The sequence below is a fragment of the Lolium rigidum genome, chromosome 7, assembly GCF_022539505.1.
Source record: "Lolium rigidum isolate FL_2022 chromosome 7, APGP_CSIRO_Lrig_0.1, whole genome shotgun sequence".
In the NCBI taxonomy this organism is placed as follows: Eukaryota; Viridiplantae; Streptophyta; class Magnoliopsida; order Poales; family Poaceae; genus Lolium; species Lolium rigidum.
Window position 1 is genome coordinate 217,202,690 of NC_061514.1, and position 15,067 is coordinate 217,217,756.

Below are 15,067 nucleotides of genomic sequence, written 5' to 3' on the forward strand. Positions count from 1 at the left end.
TGTTAGTTTAGTTTGTTTTATTACTGCAGCACTAACATTTATTCCGTGTATTTTATTGTTCCGCAAAGTCACCTCTCATACCCGTTATCGCTCTAGTTTTATTTCCTAGATATTGCAAACGCTTAGTGTGCGTAGAGTTGTATCAGTGGTTGATAGAACTTGAGAGAATGTTTATCCTACCTTTAGCTCCTCGTTGGGTTCGACACTCTTACTTATCGAAAAGACTACACACGATCCCCTATACTTGTGGGACATCAAGATCTTTTCTGGCGCCGTTGCCGGGGAGCCATAGCGTAGGTGAATATTTTCGTGTGCACTTGTTTGCTTTATCTCTAAGTAGTTTTACTTCATGTACCTAGTTGTTCTCTATCTCTTGTATGGATAGGGAATGCGAATTACAAAAAAAATTAGTTGTACTTCTTATATAAAAAATAAAAAATGTTTTCAGAAAAGAAAAGTGATTGGAAAGATGAGTAATGGTGAAGTGGGGGTCGACCTTGAACACTTGTGTTCATGCCTGCGAAACCAAAACAATTCTTTCCATGGAAGCTTTTCATTAAAAACTTGTAAATAGTGTATATAGTGTATATAGTGTACATATCCCGCTGTAAATAGAATGTATAGATAACCCCTAGTTTGTTATGCAAGTTTGTCACTATGCTGCCTAGAAAACAGATTTCCTGTGCTCCACTGTAGAAAATTTTAAAAATCATCAGAACGTGATCTTGATCAGAAATTTCTTGAGTGCATAGTAGTACTTGCTATCTAACTTTCGTTAGTTCTGACTTCTCTGATTTGACGTACGTAGACAGATCTAATAATTTAATCTTTACGGACTGATTCTGTTGAGACAGATTTCCTGTGCTGTGCCGCAAAAATTCGTGAAAAATCTCAATATGGTATTTTGATCTGAATTTTGTTTGTGCATAGACCTGAGGTTATGATCTGTCTTTCATTAATCATGAGTTTTTCGATTTGAGCTACGTAACTATCTCATTGAGTGACATCTTTACAGAGTGTTCAGTTTTGACAGATTTCTATTTTCTTTGTTTAAATATTGTACTTAGGATTCAAAAGTTTCCTTCGTTTTCGACGTACGATTGAAATAATAAGAAACCTCAGTATTACGAGTGGCTAAATATTTGATAGATTTTATAGAAATTAGGGATACTTGAACACTTGTGGATTTTATTTAATGAGTACTAACCTACTAATGAGTTTTGTGAAGCTTTATGTGGATGCAGTTTTTAAGTTCCAATCAATATGGTGATATGAGATGAGCAAGAGGATGCAAGAGCTCAAGCTTGGGGATGTGTAGATGGATCCCAAGAGAATATTCAAGAAGATGTAAATATCTAAGCTTGGGGATGCCCAAGGCATCCCCCTATTCATCAACCAACATGAGGTTGTCTCCTTCAAACTCAATATTACCCATCCACATGTAAGCATTGTATATAGTTGCTTTTATTATTTGGTTTTATCCTATTTAGTTTTATTAGATCCTTTATTTGGTTCTTGTTTCTTTGTCAGTTTCACTCATAATTGGAAAACAACAACAAAAAAAAGGGGGGTTTGAGAGCTCCATCAAATAATCATGCCCATCTTAAATGGCTATAAAGAAAGAGCTTTATGGGAGACAACCCAATATGTTTATATATCTGTTATTTACTGCTTTGTTGAGTCTTGGAAGTCATTACTACTGTAATGACCTCTCCTTATCATGTTTGTTTTGTTTTTGTGCCAAGAATTGCCTCTAATGGTAAAAAAGTGGTATTTGGGAGATTTGCAATCTTGTTTACTGTTTCTGGTTCGTCACGAGAAAAATCGCCAAAAATCACCAAAACTTAAGTTTGAGCTGCAAATTTACGAGCATCTTCCCCAGGTATTTATCTAACTTTCATTAGTTCAGAGTTTTTCGAGTTACGCAGCGTAACTATTTTTCAAAAATAAATTTTTACGAACTGTTCTGTTTTGATAGATTCTTGCACTGTTCTGCATTTGCATCTTTTTGCCCACCTTTTTGAGTTCTCTTGATCAAAGAACCTTATTGAAGTTATGCTACAGTAGCTAATGCTTATTAAAATGCTTTTCATATGTCATACTGAACTTTGTATATTTGATTAATATTATCATTGCACTAACGCTGTGTGGTGACCCTGCATACCACTGCATGTTGTAGTATGCCAGTCGTTGATATAACATTCACGAAGTACCGTTCCGCAAATATTACATCCCTCAGAGTAGTACAACAGAACATAGCAGGTCCATAACTCATTCATTTATTATTACAAACATAATATACATATCATCTCGGAGCTCCTCTTGGGTCCTAAGAGGGATACTCCTGGACTCGAGACGAACCCAACTTAACTTACAATATAGGAGTCTTAATAAGTGGTACATTTATTTCAACGAGCAGTTAAGTACTAGAAGTTCGTACTGCTCGGTTACTACTACTCTCTATCGGTCTAAGCTTGTTCTCCACCGGAACCCTCCCGGTTCCGTAGACTATAAGGTAGTCTACACCTTCGACACCTCCGGAGAGGTCTCGGTTCTTCATAGCCGATGATGTCGGCACCTTCAGGGTTGTCGTTGTCCTCCTCCAAGTGGTTCAGACAATCTAAGTAGGGGATTTAAGAGTGGTATGAGTACGAGCGTACTCAACAAGTTCATTATAGAAAAGGGGTGTTTAATGCACTAGCTACGATACTAGACCAGAAAGTCTAATACCAATGCAAGTTTTGATAAACATTTCTTCAAGAGGTTGCTTTTATTCTGAAGAGCTATGTCCGTCAGCCTTCACCGGTTTACTAGAACTTCATGGAGTTCCTTTCCGGCAGCGTTCGCGAGTTCCAAATCTCGGAACGAGGAGTGACATGTCACGATTCATTACACTCTGCAGAGGTGTGTTGCTTTACCCATAAGAGATCTTAACCTTGGTGCCAACCGGGCAGCCTTCCCGTCCACACTTCCTATGGTGTGAGGCCCGGTATAAGGTCTAGCCAATCATGTTCCTCCGCTACCTCGAACACCCACCCGTTGCTGCAATCTCCGACCCTGGGTCCACGCCGGTCCCATTATTCCCATATATTTTAGGGTGGACCCCGACCACGACGACAATGCAGGGCTCTACCATACATTCCTACGCCGGCAGTTGCAACCCAACATAGACCTCATTACCGTTGGGACTTCTACGGGTTCCCACCCCTGCATCTTGTCTCTCGAGATCAAGTGTACCCAGTAATGAGCATCCGTTGATGAACGAGAGGTGGAAACACTTTTGACTACTCCGTCCCACTCCGGATCTTATGGTTAACACGGGTATTACGGCACAAGAATCACTGGACGACATTTGTTGTTTAATCCTAGATGGATATAAACCCTTGCAATGGAACCTCCACCATATCAACACAATCCATGGTTCCATTGCCAACCATATAGTCATATTCATAGTTATGAAAATAGTGGTTTTGGTTTTTATGCAATAATGATAATCATAGTACTTTGCAAGTAATTTGATAAAGATACTCAAATGACATGAGCAAGTGATGAACTTGCCTGAATACTGCAAAGTGTTGCAGTTGGATGGTGTGGACTGACCCTTGTCCTTTGTTGCTGAAAAATAGCATCATTGTCCGATAAGGGCAATGGTTAAAGAAGCATTGATGCATGATTCCAATTTTAGTGTTTGTTCCCCCTTTCCGATGTCATTATTATTTCATGTGAGAGGTTAATACTAAGAATAAGTTGGAGATACTCTATTTAGGGCAAATACAACCTTGAAATGTTGTCAAGGTGTTTTTAAAGTCCAAAATAATTTATGGACTTATTTTCATTATTGAAAATACTAATATATGTGATTTTAAATGATTATTTTAATCATCAAATTTGAACTTATTCTTGTTTATCTTCAAAAAATTCTACTTCATATTTTATTATGATAAGAGTTTTTTATACTGAGTGATTTTCATATTTTTAATTATTTTTTAGAGCTAGGAAACATTTATTGTGCTTTTTCAAAGTTTCTGTATTTTAAATGAATTGTGAAATGGCAAAAATGCCCCTGGGCCCACCTGTCAGGGTGGCCCAGCGGTTAACCCTAACCCGAGCCGCACATCCGGCTCGGTCGGACGCACCCGTCCCCTTCTCCTCCTCCCTCGCGAACCCTAGCTCTCCTCTCTCTCTCGCGACGCCGTGGTCGCCTGCGCCGTCGCCGAATTACTCCGGCCGCCTCCGGCCATCCCCGCCGGCGAGATCGGTCGCAATCAAACGGCCGCACGACGGCGCACCGATCGGTCCGCGCCGATCTGTGTTTCCTCGCCGTCACCGCTCTCCCCCAACACCTCTGCGACATGGCCGTGGGGTTCCGCGGCGATCTCGTCGTTGCCGACGAACCTGGCGCCGTGGCGTGGCCGTATGCCCCGCCGTGGTTGCGCTGGAGCCCCTGCGCCTCGGCGACCGCCTGGCTTGGCCATGGCTTGGCGCTGCCGTGGCCAGGCTGTGCCGCCGTGCCGCCACGGTGACGCCGTGGTGCTGCTCCAGGTTAGTGCCCCCGTTCTCCTCCTTTCTCTCCTCCTCCTCTTCGTCTAGCTCTGTCTACTGGCCTGTTTCCCCGTATGGAGATGCTGGCCCAGTCGATGGGCTCTGCGCCATGCTCGTCCTGGTGCTGTCTTGATGCGCTAGCTGCTGCTGCCTACACGCCCTAGTCTATGCGCATGTGCAAATCTTACTGTGGCGTATGCCCCCTTTGTTTCCTGTCTTTGCTCACCCTTGTGGTTATACATGCTATTATCTGTCTAGATGCTCATCTGAGCATCCCTAGCCATTGCTATTGCTTGCTTGCTTGTGCTGTGCTATGCTCTGGCTCCCTTGGTTCACTACTGTGAGTGATTCTTGCTGTTTAGCAAGTACCAGTGCTGCTTGGGTGATGATTAAAGGTTGTTGGCTCATGGTAGGCTCGGCCTTGCTTAATTGTTGTCCATATACATCAATTCCTTGATGATATGCTTCGGATACAATCATAAAAATGGTTTATGTAATTGTCTGTGATTCAATTGTTGCTTAACTGTGGCTGTTTAATTTATATGATTCCTGTGTTGATGCCAGTGATGCCCTAGCATGCCCTGGCATGCTCTAGCAAGCTTCTGATGATCATATGATCATCAGTTGCTTGTAAAAGCTGCTGTGTTGTTTCAGTGCTTCACTTCTATTCCACCTGTGATGTGTGTGTATCACACAGGCTGGTCCTGGTGTGTGCTGGTGCTTACTTAAGCAACAGCTATTGCTTGCAATGATCCATTGGATCATCAGCAAAGCCCTGGTGGTTTGATTTATTGATGTTGTTCACTTATCTGTATTGTCTGAATTTTACTGGAATAGATAAGTGATGTGAGCTGCTCTGCAGTTGTGATCATCCTTTTAACTGTGACAGGGCTAGATGCATGCCAACCTCAGTTGTGTACCCTAGCCCTCTACTGAATCCCAAATGGATAATGATGTGTGGTTCTTGTGCTGGCTCAGGGTTGAGGTGGCCCTGGCAGCACTTGTGATGCTGTCATGGTTGCTCCCCTCTCTGTGGCATGCTATTGTTTATGATTGCTTGCTGGAATGGAATAGCTGTTCACTGGCTTGATCCAATATTGGACTTCCAGTGACCTTTTGATGTTGACAAAGTATATAGACAAGAAACTGTCTATAGTCTGATGGCATAAATAGCTGTAGGTGCTAAGTGTGTGGGCTAGGCTAGCTGTGATTTCATCTTTTGCTGGATTTCTTCAGTTATGCATTGATTTGCATACCTGCTGTTCCCATAGGATGATTGCCTAATGGTATTTACCCATATTTGCTTGCACCAAATGGCTTTGCAGCCAAATGATGACACAAACAGGGTTTCATACCCTTTTTTGATTCTGTGATGCATGTGTATGCTTATTGATGAGCAAAGCATGTGTTTGCTCAGGTTCTTTTGTGTATACCTCACTCCAGCTCCTAGAAATGTGTTGGTGTAGAGGGTTTGCTTCTGTGATGATCTTATGCTTGCCCTGCTCCTCCTAGCAAGCCTGTGGTGCTTGATTCAGTTCTGTGGCTGTGAAGATTTGTTGAACAGCAGTGGCTGCTCAACCTGTTCTTGTGTTCTTGTGTTCTTGTGTTCTTGTGAACTTACCCAGCTGCTGTCTGTCGATGAGCTGCTGGTTCTGGCGGTGGAAAAGGTTTTATATGAACCCTGTGTTGATCTCCTGGTCGACAGCAAGGTCTGGCTACTATTGGTGACACACTGACCTGTGTGTGTGTGTGTGTGTGTGTTGTGCTGCATGCACACTTCTTTGTGAGCAGTCTAGCTGTGTGTGTGTGCACATGCTTGGTATCTGGCTTGTGTCTTGGCTGAGGATGGATCAGCTCGGCAGATCTTGAGAATATCCTCTCACTTCTCATTTTCTTGCTAACCTGCCAAGTGGCAATGCCACTTGGCATAACACTTGTATTTGGTCTTTATTTGTGTGAATGCAGGGGACAAGGTGATGATCCAAATGGACATGAAGATCATCAAGTCCAAGATCAAATGAAGATTACCTTGTAGTATTTAGGATAGAATCTTACCTTGTACTTTTCTTTTATTTTCATTTTCTATTTTTCCAATTTGTGTAATGTGTTGTAATATTTCATATTTCTATTCTGAATATTGTAATTGACAATGTATCATGTGTGATTATCAATAAAGCTCCAATTTTCCTTAATGAGCTTTATATAATTGTTGTACTATTTATATTCTTGATTACTTATAATTGTTTATTGCATTATCTCAAGTTTGAATTGTGAGATATCATTTTAATGTTTGAATTTGAAATTCAAATTTAACTTTGGTTTGAATTCAATCATGCAACTTAAATTTGAATTCAATCATGCAACTTAAGTTTGTGATGCAATATCTCTTCTCTCTTCTCAAAACCCTAATGTAGTTGAGTAGGAACAAGTTTGTCGCACTCTCGAAACCCTAACCCTGTAAGATGTCGAGAGAGAAACCTGTCCCCCTTCGATGCAGTTTTGTTTTAAAAGCGCGAAATTTCCCCAGAATTTACGATGCAATGCACATCCCTTTCTAAAATCTACCCCTCGATCGTCTCTAAACCCGGGACATTACAGCCTTTCCCCTTAAAGAAAACTTCGTCCCGAAGTTGTGGTTGTAATACCCGAAGAGTTCGGTGTATGTTTTCCTCGGGTCTCCCTCCTTTTCCCGGGTGGCTTCCCTCTCGGGGTGATGCTTCCATTGTATCTTGCGGTACTTTATTGCTCGATTCCCGAGTTGTTTCCAGTTCTCCTCGAGAATCTTTGCTGGCTTCTCGATGTATGTCAAATCTGGTTGTAACTCGAGCTCATCATGTGATACTGGCTCATCTGGGGTCTTTAAACACTTTATGAGTTGCGACACATGGAATACGTTGTGAACTTGGGATAACCTCCCCGGTAGTTCCAATTCAAAGGCTAACCCTCGATTTTGACTCAGAATCTTGAAAGGTCCGATGTATCTAGGGCTTAACTTCCCCTTTACTCCAAATCTCTGAAGACCTTTCATCGGGCTCACCTTGAGATATACCATGTCTCCAACTTGTGGCTCCCATGTCCTTCTCTTCTGATCGGCATAACTCTTTTGCCGACTTTGGGCTATCTTCAACCTATCTCTTATAATGTCAATGATTTGTTGCTTTTCCTTGACATAATCAGGATTAAACTCCTTGCTTGCTCCAGCTTCGTACCAGCATATGGGTGATCTACACTTTCTTCCGTACAGAGCTTCGAATGGTGCCATCTTGATGCTGCTTTGATAGCTATTGTTGTATGAAAACTCTGCTAGTGGCAAATGCTCCTCCCATGATCCTCCGAAATCTAGGGCACAAGCCCTAAGCATATCCTCTAGGATTTGGTTTGTTCTCTCTGTTTGTCCACCTGTCTGAGGATGATAGGCGGTAATATAATCTAACTTAGATCCTAAAGCTTCATGTAGTTGCTTCCAAAATGCTGAGGTGAACACAGATCCTCGATCTGACACGATCTTCTTAGGCACTCCATGTTTACTCACGATCTCTTTGATATAAAGATCGATGAGTTTCTCTCCTTTATCATGTTGGTTTACTGCTAAGAAGTGTGCGCTTTTCGTCAACCGGTCCACGATTACCCATATCATATCCTTCTTTTTATTGGTCATGGGTAGTCCGGTGATGAAATCCATTCCTATTTCCTCCCATTTCCATTCTGGGATGGGTAAAGGTTGTAACTTTCCTGCCGGACTCTGATGTTCAGCCTTCACTCTTTGGCAGGTATGGCATTCCGCTACGTATTGTGCTATTTCTCTTTTCATATTATTCCACCAGAATAGCTCCTTAAGATCCATGTACATCTTTGTAATCCCCGGATGTATGGAATATGGTGTTTGGTGAGCTTCCCGGAGTATTACTTCCTTAATCTCAGCAATATCCGGAACGCAAATCCTCTTCTGAAACCATAGTGATCCTGATTCTCCTCGGTGAAATTCTGATGGTCTACCCTCATCTATCCTTCTCATCTCCTCTACAATAAATGGATCGTCCAATTGACCCATCATTATCTCATTCTTATTTTTATTGCTTCATATACTATGTGTCGTTGCCTAATCGACGGTGCCTCGCAGGAGGGATCCTCACGAGGGGGAGAAGAAGTAGGGGCCATAGGGCGGAGTGCACACGGGACGGTGGTACGCGATTTACCCAGCTTCGGAACACCTGCACGATGACAGGGCCTACTGCTGCTTTTCTGGAATTATCCGGGCGCTTTCGCGTTGTTACAATGAGTTGTGGTTGTGCCTCTAGGGCTCCCGGGATCCGGCTTATAAAGGCGCACGGATCTAGGGTTTACATGGAGAGTCCTAGCCGGATTACAGGTTGTCTAACTACGGTACAATGTCTTGCCGTGTACGTCAAGGATCCGCCTTTCCTTATACGTCGTACCGGATCCGGGTTCCTCCAAAGGTCGGTTGGATCCGGCTTCCCTCTCCTGGTCCGGACTTCATCCTTCAGGATCAACAGCAACTGGGCCGCCCGATGGGACACATGCCACATCACCATCTATGGGCCACCCGGGCTTGCCGGATCTAGGCACTGTCGATGGTACACCCATGAAGTATACCCACAACAGTAGCCCCCAGAGTTCTCCGAGTTTCACCTCCAGTTTCCGCCTTGCTAACACTTCATGGTTTCCGGCAATCTTGGTAACACGGAGAAACTTGAAGAACTCCAACTTTGCATTTTATTTTTTCCCAACATTTGGTCGGAAAATCCCCCCATCCTGCGGGACTTCATCCATCGACAGTACATGACATGTCTCCGGGTTACTCCTCTGCTTGTGGACAAGAGTTGTTTATCTTCACGCTGCTACCCTGAATTTTAAAAGACTCAAACGGTTCCGCCAATTCTGGCGCCATTTTCGCGCGATTTGAGCGGTAAATTATCCTTAGCCATTTTTACCGTTTAGGGTTTCGACACATGTCACGCATCCAACGGTGCGACGCTTGCGTTCCGACCACAGGATGCGGAGCACGAATCTCCTCCCACGGCCTATAAATATCCACCGTCGACCCCTAAACTCCTCATTCACCCCCCTTTCATCTCTCTGCGAAGCGCCGCCTTCGAGCTCTCTCTCCGCCATTGTTTCTTCTTCAGATGTCTTCTACGACTCCGCCTCCAACTTCCGAGCCGATCATGGCAACCCCAATCTCCTCCGCCCCTCCTCCCTTCGTCCCAGTCCAGCTGGATCCTTCCAAGGATTCCGGCAAAGATGTCGAGGGGACCTCTGCTAACCCGGAGAAAACCTCCGGGGCGGATCAAGCGGAGCATAAGGCGGAAGAAATAGCCGCCAAAAAGTCCAAGGCTCGTCAGCGAGATTCTGAAGCTAAGGGGAAAAGGTGGCCCTGCACCACCACCGAGATGGAGCTCAAGAACCTCGAGGCGGAAGGCTTCCTGAGGCCCGGATCCTGGCGAACAGTTCCGGGTTCTCTGGCTCCAGCCCCCCAGGATGGCGAGATGGTGGTGACCAAGGCGCTGGTGGAACGTGGTTTCTCCTTTCCGCCATCAGATTTCTTCTCGGAAATCCTGAAGGTATATGGGCTCCAGCCCCACAACATATCGCCAAACAGCGTCTTGGCTATCAGCAACCATGTCACTCTCTGCGAGGGCCATCTCCGGGTATCTCCCGCACTTCCTCTATTTCAATATTATTTCTCCGTCAAGAAGGAGAAGATCCGACAGACCTCCGAGTTGGCCACTTGTGGGTCCATCACGTTCATGCTCTGCCCGGGCCGCGTCTACCCCCCAACCAACCGCCACGAATCCGCGTGGTACTGGTCCGGAGGCTTCTTCTATCTGAAGGACGTCTCCGACCCGGCGAGCGAAAGGATGCTGCCGCCCTTCAAGAACAGCCCCGCCAGCGAGACTCCGGCCTGGACTCAATGTCCTCATCTTTCCGAGTCACCTCAGCTGACTCGCACAGTTAGGCGGATTCTCAAGCTGACGGAAGAAGGCCTGACGGGGAAGGACCTCACCATGTCCTGGTTCACCAAGCGGATCCAACCACTTCAACATCGGGACCGTTTGATGTTCCAATACACGGGGCGCGACGATCCGATGCGCGCTTCCAAGGACAACCTCTCCGCCGACGCCATCGACAAGCGGATCCGACTCCTCATCAAGATTCCACGTGATCTTCATGTTCACGTGTGTAACAAGGACATCCACGGCTCCGGGACCGCGGTATGTTGCCTTGACTCAACCGTTGATTCCTCTACAATCAGAATTTTGTCTAAGTAATGGCTTGGTAACATAGTTCAAAGCCCTCGAGGAAAGCGATCTCGGAACTCTTCTCCCGAGGTCCCGCGCCCTTCCAAGAGAAAGAGGGCTGGTCCCTCCAGCCCCGCAGCCAAACGTGCCCGCGAGGTGCTTAGCACCGCGGCTACCCGCAAGGAGGAGGCGGAGAAGAAACGCCTCAAACTTATCGACACCAGCAACAGAGCCCAACCCGACATCCACCATTTCTTCAAACCTTCCGGGTAAGTGCTCGCTTTCCGAATTAGAATCCCTTTGTCATCATGAATCAACATATACTTAATCGTCACACTTTTTCCTTTGCACAACAAAAGTTCCGAAAGCCAGCCCCCCAAGGCCCCTAAAGCCCTCAAGAAGAAGATGAAGCCGTCTCCGGCTTCCATACCAGTTACTCCGGAAGTCGAGGTTCCGCCCAAGGCCCCTTCTACCGCCAAGCCAGATCCCAAGGACGTCATCAATCTTGATGACCTCCCCGAAGACCCAACTGGCCATGGTGATTCCGGCAAGGGTGCATCCTCCTCTGCACCTCCGCCTGAGCATCCAACTGCCACCTCCGCTGAGCCTACGCCTGAACAATATGAGCAGAAGGTGCAGCTTATTCGTGCCACTGGCACGCCCCAAACTTATCCTCACTCTTCTCCGTCTTTGCAAAAGCTTCCCCTCTCACAACGCCACGCGGAAGTTTCCGCCATGATGGAGAAGGTGTGGGGGCCTGCGAATACGGAAATGAAGGAGCTCTCCGACCTCGAGAGTGATCTCAAGGTCTTATTTGCTAAGCATAAGGAGGTGCGCTAGGTAACACTAGCCCCCAAGCATTGGGTTAGACATTTTTTCCGTGTAACATGTGTTAGCCGATGCTTTCTTCAATATGTACCTTAGGCGGAGATTTAAAATTTTATCAATCCAAGACTTTGAACTCCTCGCCAGCCCCCAGAATTTTGAATATCCGGCTAACTCTTGTCTGCTTCTCAGAACACGCGGAAGCTGCACGAAGATCTGCACACCCACGTGCTGGAGCAAATGACGGAAATAGAGGGGCTGCGCCAGAATGCGGAAAATAGCCAGAAGGCTATAAAGCACTTGGAGACCCGCCTGAATGGTAAGAACTTCGGGTTGGAGTTGCATTTTGAATCTTTCATGATGCATAACATGTGCGATTTTCCACCTACAGAAGAAACTACCAAGCACTCCGCCTTCGACGACCTGTCCGCCAAAGTCCAAGTGCTCGAGGCGGAGAACGAATCCCTCAAGGCCTTTATTAAAGAATCCTCCGAGAAGGAGAATTTGGCAAGGAAGGAGCTCTCTGAAAAGCACACCCGTGACATGGCGGAACTCGCTGACAAACTTAAGAAGAGCCAGCAAAGGGTAACATCCTTAGTGGCCAAAAATAAGGTTCAAGAAGCGGAGGCAGAGGCTATCGACAAGATGATCTTCCGTAAGCATCCTTCATGTTTTAGCTCCGACTTCGTCATATGTTGCTTTGTCCGCGAAGGAACTGATCCCCAGTTTCTGCAGCAAGCCTTGGCTTTGAGTGGACCAAGGAGTCAACCCTCAAGAGGACTGAGGCATACGATGAAGCGCGGAGCTCCATTGACGAGCTATTCGCAGCGTGTCGTGGAATCGCCAAGGCCCTGTCTTTGAAGAGAGCCAAGACCACAGTGATTGACACTATGTCAAAGCTGATGAAACAGGTGCCGGAGTTCATCAAAGACTGGCAAGAGTCTTCTGCTCACGGAGTCGCCTCCCTCGTCCTAGCCACCTGCAAGGCGCACTTCCCCACTTTGAACTTCGCGGATATTGCGCGCGACACCCCTAAAGGTGCCAACATGCGCTCCATCCTCGCGGAGACCCAAGGATTTGATCAGCTATTTGTTATGCGAGTTAACCACTCGTTCTGGTACCACAAGTATGATCTCCCCAAGGGTTTCACAGACGCGGAAGACGAAGAGGAAGGCGATCAGGAGTACTACGCGGAAGGCTCCGGGTCGAGCGTTGAGCTGTCTGATGAAGACTCCGACATTGGCTCCGGCGACGGCGATGGCTCCGCCTATGTAGCATCTGAGGAGGATCATTTCTCCGAGTAGAAATCCTGTGAAACAATGAGACAATGATGTATCATTTTGGCCCCGGAGTGGGTTTGTAATATAACTTATATTCTTAAGTAGCTAGGGACGAACAGTTATGTATGTGCGGAAACAACTTATCCTGCAATCCTTTAATATTATTGGCATGTTTCGTTTTGTCGGAAAGCAAGTGCTGATTTTAACGTTTTCCGGCTTGCTCACTTGACCTTCCGCGAGCCGGAAGACCTTTAGCCGGAAACGCTCGCCAGCGGCGACGAAGCCCAATGGCAGTCCGTCAATAGCCGCGGAAACAAGCCACCAGCTAAGGCGCCGGAAATCGCTACTAGGAATCCATGAGTTCGCAACAGAAAGCATTTTCACCAGAAAACTTAAGCTTACGTCCTAAATGACGATTTTTGAAAATCACAACTTTCATACACGCCTAGGCGGAAATATCCAGCTCTGCAGTTTTTAGTCGGAAAACATACACGATCTAAAAATGAACAAGTAAAGGAGGTAAAAGACTCAAAGAGTGAAACAAAAGCTTTATTTCATTGATCATGTATAACTATTACAGAGTATATAACTCGGAAAATTGTGCTAAGTGTGGAAAGGACGTAGGCTGTGCAATGTTCCAAGGGCGATCTGTTTCATCGTAGATGTCATCCGGATCCTCTCGCTTGCGTTTCCGGTACCGGTTAGCAGAGTCTATCCTTTAGCTCCCGGAAATCGACAAGGTAGTACGATCCGTTGTGAAGTACTTTGCTAACGACAAAGGGTCCTTCCCATGGAGATTGCAGCTTATGGTCTTTCACCTGACGAAGGCGGAGGACCAAGTCTCCGGCCATGAAAGAGCGATTCCGAACTCGACGGCTGTGATAACGTCGGAGTTTCTGCTGGTATATGGTGGAGCGTTGGTCAGCTAGGTTCCGAGCTTCTTCTATCAGGTTCACAGATAGCTGTCTGGCCTCGTCAGCATTTTCTTCATTGTAGGCGGAGACTCGCGGTGAATCGTGGATGATGTCGGAGGGGAGCACGGCTTCGGATCCGGATACCAGGAAGAACGGGGTAAATCCGGTTGATATGTTAGGGGTAGTTCGCAAACTCCACAGAACAGAGTCCAATTCCTCCGCCCAAGCTCCAGCTGCATGTCGCAGCGGTTCTTGAAGGCGTGGTTTAATTCCGGATAGTATGAGGCCGTTTGCTCTTTCGACCTGACCACTGGATTGTGGATGAGCCACTGATGCTAGGTCAAGCCGGATCCCTACGTCATGGCAATAATCCTTTAATTCTCCTTGCGCAAAGTTTGTGCCATTATCTGTGATTATGCTGTGTGGGATGCCGAATCTCGTCACGAGGCTGCAGACAAATTTTAGTGCCGTAGCACCGTCGGCTTTTCTCACTGGCTTCGCCTCGATCCACTTACTGAATTTGTCAACAAGGACAAGGAGGTACTCAAAACCGCCAGGAGATGATTTCTTTAATTTTCCAACCATATCGAGCCCCCAGACCGCGAATGGCCAGGTGATAGGGATGGTCTTCAACTCTTGGGCTGGAGCGTTTGGTTGAGTAGCGTAATACTGGCAACCTCGGCAGGTCTTTACCAGCTTGTCAGCATCTTCTTTAGCTGTGAGCCGATGAGAACCCAAGCCGAAAAGCTTTTGCAACGAGTGATCTGGGAGCGGCATGATGCCCGCAGTCCCATGCATGGATCTCTCTGAGTATCTCAATACCATCTTGGTTAGAGACGCATTTGAGAAATACTCCTGTGGCGCTTCATTTGTAGAGCTGTCCGTCGACGATTGTGTAGGATCTTGCTCGTCTGATGATCTGTCGTGCGAGGACCTCGTCCTCAGGCAACTTCTGATCGATGAGGTAGTCCAGGAAAGGCTGCGTCCAGGCTGGAGTGATAGCCATCACTTCTCTAGCCGGAGATACTGCCACGTCCGGGTTTTCCGGGTTAGCGCCCTTCACCGAGGGTATCCGTAGATGCTCCAGGAAAATACCAGGCGGAATTGGTTTCCTGCCGGATCCGAGCTTGGATAGCATGTCTGCCGCTGCGTTGTCGTCTCTTCTGACGTACTTGACTTCGTATCCGAGGAAGCACTTCATCTCTATAAGCCGCCATGACGGAGTTTCTGGCGTTCCAGGTTCCGG